The 13,146-nt window shown below is 41.1% G+C and overlaps 1 protein-coding gene across 3 annotated transcripts in view; it reads right to left on the bottom strand.

The window, feature by feature from the left end:
• The window catches only part of atxn1a (ataxin 1a), a 481,844-nt gene that overhangs the window by 39,499 nt on the left and 429,199 nt on the right, over nucleotides 1–13,146 (bottom strand). The window contains exon 1 of one of the 3 annotated variants that reach the window (XM_060849976.1): nucleotides 9,263–9,310. The exons of the other annotated variants lie outside the window; for them this stretch is intronic. The gene's annotated coding sequence lies outside the window, so the exon portion shown is untranslated. Of the gene's footprint in view, nucleotides 1–9,262; nucleotides 9,311–13,146 lie in introns of those variants that run through there. 3 annotated transcript variants of the gene reach the window in all.

Genomic DNA, 13,146 nt, shown 5'->3' with positions numbered 1-13,146 from the left:
CTTCCAGATGCCTTTCAAAATGTTGTAATTGCACCAGTCTCAACCAATTCCTCTTGCAGCTCATTCCATACACTCACCATCCTCTCCTTAGATTCCATGTGATCTAACCTTGCTAACCAGTCTACCATGAGGAACCTTGTTGAAAGCTGTGCTCAAGTCCTGACAGACAATGTCCACCCCTCTGCCTTCCCTCAATTTTTCTTGTCACTTCTTCACAAAATTCCATCAAAGTTAGTGAGATACAAGGGTGGCACAGCAGCTCAGTGGTTAGCACTGCTGCCTTACAGCGCCAGGGTGACTGTCTGTGTGGAATTTGCACATTCTCCCTGTGTCTGTGTGGGTTTCCTCTGGGTGCTCTGGTTTCCTCCCACAGTCCAAAGATGTGCAGGTTAGGTGAACTGGCCATGCTAAATTGCCCGTAGTGTTAGGTGGATTAGTCAGGGGTAAATGTAGGGGAATGGGTCTGGGTGAGTTGCTTTCGGAGGGTCAGTGTGGACATGTTGGGTTGAAGGGCCTGTTTCCACACTGTAGGGAATCTAATCTAAGTGAACAAGCATAAGGAGGATAGAACGGTTGGATGAGAAATGCATTGTTTTGGGATTTCTTGTAATGCATGATGTGCAGGATACAACAGCAGGCTGTGAATGAGTATACATCTGACACCAGCAAAGCTGTATTACTATACTGCAGACAAACAGGTCTGCGGGCTGAGTCATACTGACAGCACTTTAGTGAATAAAGCTGTGTGGATGGGAGCTCTTAGTAGATGCTCTCTCAGAATATCAGGCCTATACTTATTGTTGATGGCAGGAACTGGGCTTCAGCACACGATGAGCAGCGAGCACAGGAGAGTATTAACAAAGCAGGTATTTATTTGAAAGCAACCAGGACCAGGTTACCAGCAAGTATGATAGTCACACTGGGGCTCGACAACACAGCTGTCAACAATAAAAAAAGTATTCCACTTTTCTACAAACAATACCATGGAATATCAGAAACAGGTAGATAATGATATGGAACACCACAACTTCAAAATCTCAGTAAAGTCATTTATAAAAAACAATTATTGGGCGTGGCTTTGATTCTCACAAAGAAATTCAAAATTTATTGGGGATAGAAAAATGTTACGTTTAATTTGACTCTAATGAGCTTGTAATAAACTTCCAAACATTTTTAAAAACTCATCAACTTTCCCCAAGCCACTTTCAATGACAGATACATTTGGAGATTCGAACTGGGAAGAAACTTCTTTAAGTGAAACACCATCAACATTACATTATAAAGGAGTACGATATCTTTTTTGTTAGAAACATTCTATTCAAAATGCATTAAGTTCACCCAACAAGCCCCTCTTAAATCAACCAAATTTTACATTGGTGTGTTGATTTAACGAACATCAGATGTTGTGGCTGCAGAGGGCACCACAATTAATTGCCCCAATATTTGGTCTAGTGAGCTCAGTGTGTGACAGCATTTCTGAACAGAATGATAAGAAAGTCTCTCTGCTGGCAGTTCTCCACTTTGCCCAGCAACATAAACCAATCATTTGTCTGACTTTGTAGGAACAATATATTTTTTCTTCTGGACTATAAACTGGAAAATTGATGTTGGACACTTATTAGCTAAAGTACGAGTAGAGTTTTGCAAAGGAGAGATTAAGTGAGAATGTGGAGAACATTAGCTATATAGCATTAATGTTACTTTTCAGAGAAGTTGGGTGAATACGATATAAAACAAAGTGGTACTAAGAATCTTTGCTGAACAACAGCCTTCAGCTTGATGCAACTGCAGTTTGTTAAAAACCTGAGTGTCGTGCATTCAGACAGGAGATATTGGTCTAGTAGCATTATCGCTAGAATATGTCCGGGAGACCTGGGTTCAAATCCCACCAATAGTCTGAACTGGGATGAGGGTTGTTAATCAGGTCATTGGCCTGTGAAAAATCAGCCGTATTAGTTCAGTTGGGAGTGTGTTCGGTTGAAGATTTAAAGGTTGTTGGTTTAATCCGGAATTTCAGCAGAATAGACAGTGCACTTAGATACATCCTGAAGCCTGCAATCCAGAAGCATGTCTTATCTCTCTTTGTGAGTGAAAAAAGACAAAACGTGAAGACTCTGAAAAGTGAGAATTCAAAGACAAGTGACCGAGTGTACTCAATTAGCTGCTGAATCGAAGCTGGCCATCATTCTACACACATCATTGCTAAAATCAAAAGAACTGACAGAAGTAACTATTTGGACTTTGATCTATAGAATGTGTTTTGCTATTCTATATTCTCTAACTATAACATGTGTGTCAAATACCCTGCTAGTCTATCTTACTTGTGAATGAATTTGTATGTGCTTGAAGTATTAAAGGCTATAGCATAAGTCGCAAAGTAAATTAATAATCCTTTTCTCATAAAAAAAATAAAACGCTGGAGAAACTCAGAAGGTCTGGCAGCACCTTGGGAAAAGGCAGCGTCAATGTTTCAGCAGTGAATCTTCATGTTACTGTGATCCATGCAACTGCAGAGACTGAAAGCTTCTGCTGCTTTTAGTTTGAGATGCTACTCTCTCTTTTTCTAAAGTCAAAAAAAACTGCAGGAGCTAGAATCCAAAGTAGCCAGGCAGGAAGCCATGTCAACTTCTCCACCTCCTGATGCTGCCTGGCTTGCTGCGTTCTTCCAGCCTCCTACCTGTCTACTCTCTTTTTCTTCCTGACTACTATCAATCTGCCCGTGAACAACAGATGCACTATTCTGATGGCAGCCAAATAGTGGCTGAAGACCTCATTACTTTGCACATATGCCCTTGCTGTCAAACAGTTATAGTAGTCTGTGTACAATGCTCTAGAGATCAGAAGGGGAGATGATTTATACTTGAAACAACTGCGCCATCCACTGGCAGCAAGGGAAAGCAGAGCAGTCAGCATGCTCTTTCAAGATGGGCTACAATAACAAACAGGTTTTGAATAGTAAACGTCAAAATCTTGCAGATGTATGCATATGACCAGCAAGCAAAGAAAGAAAAGAGGACTGCTGATTTATAGTAGAAAGATGTTAGCACCTCCTACCAATGCAGTTCTTTTACATTATTCATTATTTCCTGAAATTCAGTGTTCATGTAGACAGTGGTAACATGAACAGGAATCACAGTAAAACTGTTCACTCCAAAATTCCACCTAGAAATAATCATGGTATATCCTGAGAGCATAGAACATATAGAACATAGGAAAGTACATCACAGAACAGGCCCTTTGGACCACAATGTTGTGCCAAGGATTAATCCTAATTTAAAATAAAATAACCTAAACTACACACCCTGCATTTCACTGCTGTCCATGTGCATGTCCAGCAGTCGCTTAAATGTCCCTAGAAGTTTAATTTTATTGAAGATCAGGTTGTAAATGTCCATGTGCATAAGTGTGTACCAATTATGCGAACTAAAGTAGATCAAATTACATATCACTGGTCTTAAATTTCATTTGTGAAGACTTCAGAAAAATGTACTCTCTTTTAAAATTGTCCTTCAAACATAGTGTCTTGTAGAACAAGCATGAGACTATTTTGGATTTGGGGCTAGTTGTGCATGGAAGTCCACAGCAGCTGAAAGTAAAGCAAGACAGGAGTTCAGTAGTTGATCTGAAGATGATTTATGCATGTGAACAAATCATTATCCCTTGCTCACCTGTTTTATATGACTAAGCTGATGCTATTTTCATGAGCTTCAGTGATTTGAATAATATTCATAGTCCCATATATCTTTACAAAATAAAACAGACTGGTCTCTACTCACGATGACACTTCTTTTCAATGTGTATCTGGCACAATTTCTATAGAATGCATTTCTGCCAGACACAGTGTGATGTCAAGTTAATGTTGCATTAAATGTGTACAACTTTCAGAGGATATTCAATTGACCACATTTTTAAAAAGCCTCAAGTTTATTTCAATGCAATATCACATCAGGTTATAAGCATAATCCTGAGGAGTCTTGCGGGGCAATGGGAGAGATTTCATCTCTGAACCAAGAAGCTGAGTTCAAGTCCTACCTGATCCTGACATAGAGTAAAAAGTGAGGTCAGCAGATGCTGGAGATCAGAGCTGAAAATGTGTTGCTGGTTAAAGCGCAGCAGGTCAGGCAGCATCCAAGGAACAGGAAATTCAACGTTTCGGGCCAGAGCCCTTCATCAGGAATGCTTTTGCCCGAAACGTCGAATTTCCAGTTCCTTGGATGCTGCCTGACCTGCTGCGCTTTAACCAGCAACACATTTTCAGCTCTGATCCTGACATATGCAATTACATCTCTGAACAGGGTGATTAGGAAATATTTATAAAATTAGGTAAGTGACAGGAAATAAGACCTGGAGAATGGTGATGTGGAGGTTCATGTGGTACCATAGTAGTGTCCCCACCTCAGGCTCAGGTGACCTGGGTTCAAGTTCCACTTGCTCCAGAAAAGTTAAATGCCTGGGCAGGTCAATGAAATTTATCTATTTGTGCTATTTCAATGTTTTCCAAACCTTTTCTCACTGTTACCCTACTTCAAATGTATGAAAATTGCTGCAACACTTCAAGAACAGCGGAGGGAACTTATGAGCGCGGAGGGCACAGGAGGGGGAATCTGGGAGAAGGAAAGGAGATGCAGATATATGGCAGTCAATACAGTCACTGAGTTTGTAACCCCAAAAGTTTCACTCAAGATGCCAATTGAGATCTCCACTCTCAGTTTGTGAAATCCTACATCTGCCTGCATAGCTCCAGCTGTGCCAATGATATAAAAACAGTTCTTCACAGATAGAACCACACTGGGTTAAAATACTTCGGACAGCCTTCACAATATCTCCTCCTTTGGATGCATACCTTTCCTCTTCATGCATCACGAATACAATTTTTTGTTTAATTTGAAAGTATAACTTTATCCGAAAGTTCTCAATGAACTGCAACCTGCTAAAACACCCACGCCCTCAGAACCATCTCAGTCCTGCTCCTTGGAAACCACCATAAGTGCTGGCAATGATTCATTTGAAATCATATACAGTACAACAGTGTTGTCACTTCACCTACAGTGCACTCAGTCTCCCCCTCTGCCTCAGTGTTTTTGCAACTAAATTAAAAAGCCATTCAGCAATTTACTTAGCAAAAATGCCATTAGTGCAGAAATTCAGGAAACGAGATGATAAGTAAAAGTTGAATTAAGCAGTTTTGTTACAATGCAAACATGGGCAACTGAGTTACCATTTTGTACCAAAGTCCTTAGAGAACCTTCATTAAAAGTTCTGACAACATGAGTACTGGAGACTACCACAAAGTATTAATATCTCAACTGATGCTGCCCCTGCAACTTGTCAAGTATGGGGCTCCAAACATTACCCCAAACAGAAGTGTTGCTGAAGAGCTGCAGCCATTGGTCACGATCAAATCTCTCACTTTGGAAGAATAAACTACAATTTGCAACTTTCCAGTAAAAATCACTTTGAATCTAGTATGTATCTCTCAATATAGCACTACATATTGTCAAAGTCAGTCAGAATTTTAAGGCACTCAAATGTAAGATGCACAATTGTTCAAAAATGCACTGAAGAAATTACCTTGACTAGGAGCCATCTATGTCTATTAAAGTAGTCCATCACAAGCAAAATGTGACTAGGTCAGAATTGTTAGGTCGCATCTATTAATATTCTCTCTTAGGTTTGGTGACCATTTTCCCCAATACATCTGTGAAGCACTCTGGTGCTTTTTAAACATTAATCATTGCAACAGCAACTAGAAAAACGATTAGTGCAATTTTATAATGATGCAACAGTATGTATAACTGAGCAACAAAATGGAGTTGGATGAGCTGAATTACATGTTCATAGCGTACAGAAGACAGTGCAGCAAACAGCTTCCTTTTACAGAGAATAAGATGACCACAGCTTCTATCAGTCTGCTTCCAACTGATTTCCAGTAATACACAAAGAAAAAGTAGGACCCAGTTAAACAAAAAGCAAAATACTGTGGGTTCTATAAATTTGAAAAAAATAACAAAAAGTGCTGGAGAAACTCAACAGGTCTGGCAGCAACTGTGGTGACTGAAAGAGAATTAAGGTTTTGAATCCAGTGTGGTTTAGGCCATGTTGGGCTCAAAACACTAACTCTGTTCCTCTCTCCACATCTGCTGCCAGACCTGCTGATTTTGATTTTATTTCAGGACTCAATAAAAATGTGTTTTCTGGTCTGTCAGACTTGGTAAGATCCCACTGTTTTACATTCAGATTGAGACATTAAGGAAACTGTCACAGCATTTACACGTCTCTGGAATTGCGATGTATTTAACCATTTTAGTTAACCAGAGATATATGACAGCTGAGAGCCCTTAGTTGATTTCAGCTGACAGTATTAGAAACAGATGCTGCAGTAGGGTGGCACAGTGGCTCAGTGGTTAGCACTGCTGCCTCACAGCACCCGGGACCCGGGTTCAATTCCTGCCTCAGGCAATTGTCTGTGTGGAGTTTGCACAATCTCCCGGTGCCTGTGTAGGTTTCCTCTGGGTGTTCTAGTTTCCTCCTACAGTCCAAAGATGTGCAGGTTAGGTGAACTGGCCATGCTAAATTGTCCATAGTGTTAGGTGTAGGGGAATGGGTCTGGGTGGGTGGCTCTTCAGAGGGTCGGTGTGGACTTGTTGGGCCAAAGGGCCTGCTTCCAAACTGTAAGGAATCTAATTAGATCAAAAAATGCTGCAGCAATATCAACATCTGCATACTTTTAATTTCAATGAAACTGAGCATATCCTGGGACACTGCCAGCTGGAGGAGTGGGACCTGTCATCTGCAGGCATGGCTGGCTATCCTATTCTGATGGCCATCAAGGTGACAAGCGCATTAAACTTTTGTGCAACTGGCTACTTTCAGGGACATATGTGGGATCTCACAACTTTCAACTTATAAATGCGTCAAAACTGTTCCTAATGCCATTAGTGTCACATCACTATTTCATCCCTTTCCCTGTGATGTGGTCAATGCTTGCACTTGGCCAGTTGGCTTTGCCAACATTGCTGGCCTTTCTGAAATCTCGACACAGGTTGCATTGACAGTTTTATATCTATTGGCTGGCCCCACAATAATCAGAGAGAAATCGAGGAGCAAATATGTAAAGAGATTTCAGATACAGTCAGACTCAGCACTTTTCTTCAAATTGAATGGGCTGCAACGTGATTAAGAATTTAGACCATTATTTGATGAATGTGAACTTTCCTTTCCTGTATTGGCTATAACGTGATTCTGGTCCCACTGGTTTAAGACCATAAGAGCATAAGACATAGGAGTGGAAGTAAGGCCATTCGGCCCACCGAGTGCACTCCGCCATTCAATCATGGCTGATGGGCATTTCAACTCCACTTACCAGCATTCTCCCCGTAGCCCTTAATTCCTTCTTAATAAATCAAGAATTTATCAATCTCTGCCTTGAAGGCATTTAGAATCCCGGCCTCCACTGCACTCTGCGGCAATGAATTCCACAGGCCCACCACTCTCTGGCTGAAGAAATGTCTCTGCATTTCTGTTCTGAATTGACCCCCCTCTAATTCTAAGGCTGTGTCCACGGGTCCTAGTCTCCTCGCCTAACAGAAACAATTTCCTAGGGTCCACCCCGTTTAGATGGTGTTACTACTCAATTTTCTTATAACACGGGAGCGCAGGGAAACGGTACTATTTCATTATATCAGAACAGACTGTAGGAATAATAGGGTTGTAACAGTGGGAGATTTAACTTTCCAAGCATAGAGTGGTACTGGGATAATGCTAATAGCTTGGGTGGTAATCAATTTGTTAAACGTGTTCGAGAAAGGTTTCTTTATCAAGATGTAGAAGTAACTACTAGAGAAGGAGCACAACATGACCTTCTATTGGGATATAAGGCAGGGCAAGTGGCTGAAGTGTTGGTTGGTTGAGGGGGGAGGGGGGGAGCACTTTGGAACCACTGATCATAATCCTTCTAGTTTTACAACATTGCTATGGTAAGTTCAGGCCTTGCATAAAAGTTAAGAGGAGTGTAGCGACATTCTTAAGAGGGGAATCAGGAGGGCAAAGAGGTGATATGAAATAACCATGGCAGATAAGGTTAGGAATAATCCAAAGAGATTCTACAAGTACATGAAGAGCAAATCGGGAGAGATTAGGACTCCTTAAAGACCAACAAGGTCATCAGTGTGTGGAATCACAGGAGGTGGGAGAGATGCTAAATGAATAAAAACTGACATGAAAAACTGTGGAGAAAGAAGTGGAAGCTAGGGAACTTGGGGAAATAAATAATAATGGCATGAAAACAGTCCGCACTCACAAAGAGGTGGTGCTGGAGACCTTTAAAAACAAAGGCAGATAAATCTCCAGGACCTGATCAAGTGTATCCCAGGACATTGTGTACAGTTAGGGAAGGAACTGCAGGGTGCCTACCAGAGGTATTTGCATCATCTACAGCCAAGGTGAGGTGCTGGAGGACTGGAGAGTGGTTAATGTTGTGCCTTTATTCAAGGAAAGCTCTAAGGAGAAGCCTGCAAACCACAGACATGTGAGTCTGACACCGGTGGCAGATAAATTGTTGGAGGGGATTCTGAGGGGTAGGATTTACATGCATTTGGAAAGGCAAGGGCTGATTAGGGACAGTCGACAGGACTTATTGTGCATGAGAAGTTGTGTCTGAAAAACTTGGCTGGGCGTTTTGAGGACGTAACCAAAATGATTGATGAAGACATGGACTTTAATAAAGCCTTTGACAAGGTTCCGCTTGGTCAACTAATTAGTAAAGTTGGATCACATGCGATTCAGGGAGACTTGCCAATTGGTTACAACATTGGTTTGATGGTAGGAGACAGAGGGTAGTAGGGGAGGGTTGTTTTTCGGACTTGGAGACTTGTGACCAGCTATGTTCTGCAGAGTTCAGTACTGAGTCCACTTAAGTTTGTCATTTATATAAACAATTTGGAAGGAAGTTTAGGAGGCATGGTTAATAAGTTTGTGGATGACACCAAAATTAGTGGAGTAGTCAACAGTGAAGGCTATCGAAGATTACAAAGGGATCTTGATCAATTGGGCCAATAGGCTGAGTAGCAGATGGAGTTTAATTTGGATAAATGAGATGTATTGCATTTTGGTAAAATAAACAAGGGCAGGAGTTATGCAGTTAATGGTAGGGCCATGGGCAGTATTGTGTTGTCGAACAGAGAAACCTAGGGGTTCAACACAGTGTTTTGAAATTTGCGTCACAAGTAGGCAGGCTAGATAAGGAGGCATTTGGCATGCTTACCTTCACTGCTCAGACCAGAGTATAGGAGTTGGTACATCATGTGGAGGTTGTACAGGGTGTTGGTGTGGCCACTTTTGGAATACCTTGTACAGTGCTGATTGCCCACTAAGAATGTAGCACGGTGGTTAGCACTGCTGCCTCACAGCACCAGAGACCTGGGCTCAATTCCCGCCTCAGGCGACTGACTGTGTGGAGTTTGCACGTTCTCCCCGTGTCTGCGTGGGTTTCCTCCGGGTGCTCCGGTTTCCTCCTACAGTCCAAAGATGTGCGGGTTAGGTGAATTGACCATGCTAAAATAGCCCGTACTGTTAGGTAGGGGGTATATGTAGGGGTATGGGTGGGTTGCGCTTCAGCGGGTCGGTGTGGACTTGTTGGGCCGAAGGGCCTTTTTCCATACTGTAAGTAATCTAATCTAAGGATATTATTAAATTGGAGAGGGTTCAGAAAAGATTTACCAGGATGTTACTGGGCCGGGAGGGTTTGAGTTACAAGGAAAGACTGGATAGGCTGGGACTCTTATCACTGAAGCACAGGAGGGTGAGGAGGTGATCTTACAGAGGTTTATAAAATCATGACAGTCATAGGTAAGGTGAATAGCAAAGGTCTTTTCCTTTGGGGCAGGGGGGGTTTCAAAACTATGGGACATTTACTTAAGATAAGAGGAGAAAGACTTGGAAAGGGACCAGAAGAGCAACTTTTTTTTAACGTACAACGGATGGTTTATTTGTTGAATCAACTGCCAGAGGAAGAGGTAGATGCAGTTACAGTTACAACAATTCAAAAGACATGTGGAATGATACATACATAAGAAAGTTTTGGAGGGATATAGGCCAAATGCAGGCAAGCAAGCGTAGTTTAGTTTGGGAAACTTAGTCGGCATGGATGAGTTAGACCGAAGGGTCTGTTCCCATGCTGTATGACTCTATGGCTTTGTATAGAATTCTTAACGGGCTTCACAGGTTAAATGCGGAGAGGATATTTTTCCTCATAGTAGAGCCTAGGACTGGAGCACATAGTCTCACAATAACACAAGGCCTAGATAGGGAGATTCTTGATTAGTAGGGCAATCCTCCCAAACATGAAACATTTCTCCTACTTGGAAGCTACCTGCTATTTAAGATTCACATTGATGTAGAGATCAACCCCCATGAAAGAGAATCTTCGACAACCGTGACATCCGAGCAGATACCAAGATTCTTGTGCAGTCACCCTTCTGACTCTTCTATATGGCTCGAAAATGTGGATTACATATCAATGTCACCACAAGGTCCTTGATAGGTATCATCGTTGCTTTTTATGATGGATTCTCTGCGTCAGCCACAAGAACAGACATACAAACATCAATGTCCTTGAAGAAGCCAATAGCTCTAGCATCGAGACCATGATCGTCTTAACATTATGGGCAATTTAGCATGGCCAATTCACCTAACCTGCACAGTTTTAGATTGTGGGAGGAAACTGGAGCACCCGGAGGAAACCCACGCAGACACTGGAGAATGCGCAAATTCCACGCAGACAATTGCCCGAGGTGGGAATTGAACCCAGGTTCCTGGTGCTGTGAGGCGGCAGTGCTAACTACTGAGCCATTGTGCTGTCCCTACTTCAGAAAACAAATGGTCTTATTTCACTGCAAAGGTTTGTAACCTGTGACATACTAAAAGGAAGTTTTACTTTAAATCAGCAATCAACCAGAGACAGCATCAAACTCTCCAAACATACTTGATACAACCCATTCAGTGCTATTAACATTGAAAATTTCTTCAGCTTTTGCTCTAACAAAAAGATCTAAAGATTATGGAAATTATCAATTCAGTAGAATAAAAAAAAGACTAATTGAAAGGGAATAAAATGGTACAACAATCATTAATGGCATACTGAATTAAAATTAAAACGTAATGAATGGACATTTTGCCCTTTACCTCAAAACACAACAGTTCCTTGCATCAGCTGAGGCCGGAGTTCATTTCTCATCAGAATACAATCAATCATTCCTGCATATCTCCTTTCGAAAATAATTTACCTTGACTCCCCAGTCAAGTTACCATTGTTAAGCCATTTTCCAAATCTAGGAAAGCCAGGAGACACTGATCTGGAGAATGACATTCAGTGGATAATCTCTCTCTGAATGAAAAACCCCAATTTGGAGCATGATAATGTAATGGAATTTCCACACTGGGGGAAATTCCTTTTATAAACATGTAAATTTAGATATGCCACATCAATCTGCCAGTAAACCAGCTGGACAAAGCTGTAATCAGATCCTGTTTTAAAAAGTGTTATGTTAAATGGGAACACTACCACATGCAACATCCTGTCCCAGCCACTCATTATTCTGATTTGGAAATATATCGTGCCATTTGGTCAAAACCCTGGAACGTCCTCCTGAACAGCATTTTGGATGTACTGATATCAAATGGACTGCAACAGTTCGAGGTGACAGCTCATCACCATTTTCTCAAGTATAACCAGAGATGAACAATAAATACTGGAGATACCCACATTACATAAATGAATAAGAAAAACTACTTAGGCTTTGGAAAATTACATGCAATGCACTAGTATTGAGATACAAGATTTGCTCTACTGAGTTCAAGATTTGCGAGGGGAAGCAGGTAATGCCCTGCTCATCTCATTAGCCCCAGGAAACAATACAATCTGGTTCAAGGATCCTGTCTGACTACTATGAAAGTGACAAGAAACAAAAGCAAAACACAGGTCATTTGGTTTAACTTAATGTGCCAAGGTTTTGCTCCATGTAACCCCCCTACTGTATCAACTCATTCAAACCTAACAGTATATCCTATTCAAAGACAGAAGTTGCTTGAAAAGCTCAGCAGCTCTGGCAATATCTGTGAAGAGAAATCAGAGTTAACATTTCAGGTCCACAAGTGCCACCTGGAAGAAGTTCTGCTCCTCTCTCCAACATCTGATTTACAGCATCCACAGTTCTTTTGGTTTTTTTTTTAGTGTACCTTATTCCTTTCTCCATCTTATGTTTATCTAGCTTCCCTATGTTACTTGCCTTAATTACTCCTTGTGGTCATGAGTTCCATGTTCTTACCATTCCGGATAAAATTTGCTCCAAATTCCTATTTAATTCATTCACAATCATTGTAGTTATGATCTCTACTTTTGGAGATCCCAGATACACAAATGCGTCCACGTAAGCATGTAGAAATACTCACTCTACATTTACTCCTTACCAACTAGAGAGTTTCAGAAAGGTCATACTGGGCTTGATAGCTCGACTGTTTCTCTGGCCACACATGTTGTCAGGCCTGTGGAGTTTCTCCAGTATTGTATTTTCATTCACGTTATTAATCCTTTCATAAAGGACCTTTATCTGGTCCCACTTCAGTTCCCTTGTTTCTGTATAAAAGAACTCCAATCCACTCAGCATTTGCAGATATATAGACATTCTGGTATCCCCTCCGCAAATTTTTTCCATCTTCTCCAGTATTTCTCTATCCTTTTTATAACATGGTCAGCAAAACTGTACATAGCATACTGAATGTGGTCTAATAAAGGTTCAATACAAGCTTTAATTAACCGTTTCTGATTTACAATTATACCACTCTCAAAAAAAAATAACCCCAACTCACATTCAGGCAAGAACGGGACTGCATAATTTAAAAAGATAAAAACAAGGCGCAGGGTAAAAGAGTAAAGCACAAGATTTGCATCAAGTTAAATTGCACAGACAGCTACTGCAGACCTGTTCAGCCAAACTGCAACGTAACAGCTTTGTGATTCAGATTTCTCTTTTGGTTTCATTAAGTTGTATCACCACTTTGTGATCGGTGTACCTTTACATTATACCACTACTCTCCTCGACACAATTTGGACTTTATTATTCAAGCAATACAAGATCTATTTATTCCTAT

Source organism: Hemiscyllium ocellatum, chromosome 34 (genome assembly GCF_020745735.1).
Source record: "Hemiscyllium ocellatum isolate sHemOce1 chromosome 34, sHemOce1.pat.X.cur, whole genome shotgun sequence".
In the NCBI taxonomy this organism is placed as follows: Eukaryota; Metazoa; Chordata; class Chondrichthyes; order Orectolobiformes; family Hemiscylliidae; genus Hemiscyllium; species Hemiscyllium ocellatum.
Note: the sequence above shows the minus strand (reverse complement) of the source record. Positions and strands in the feature narration are given on the sequence as shown.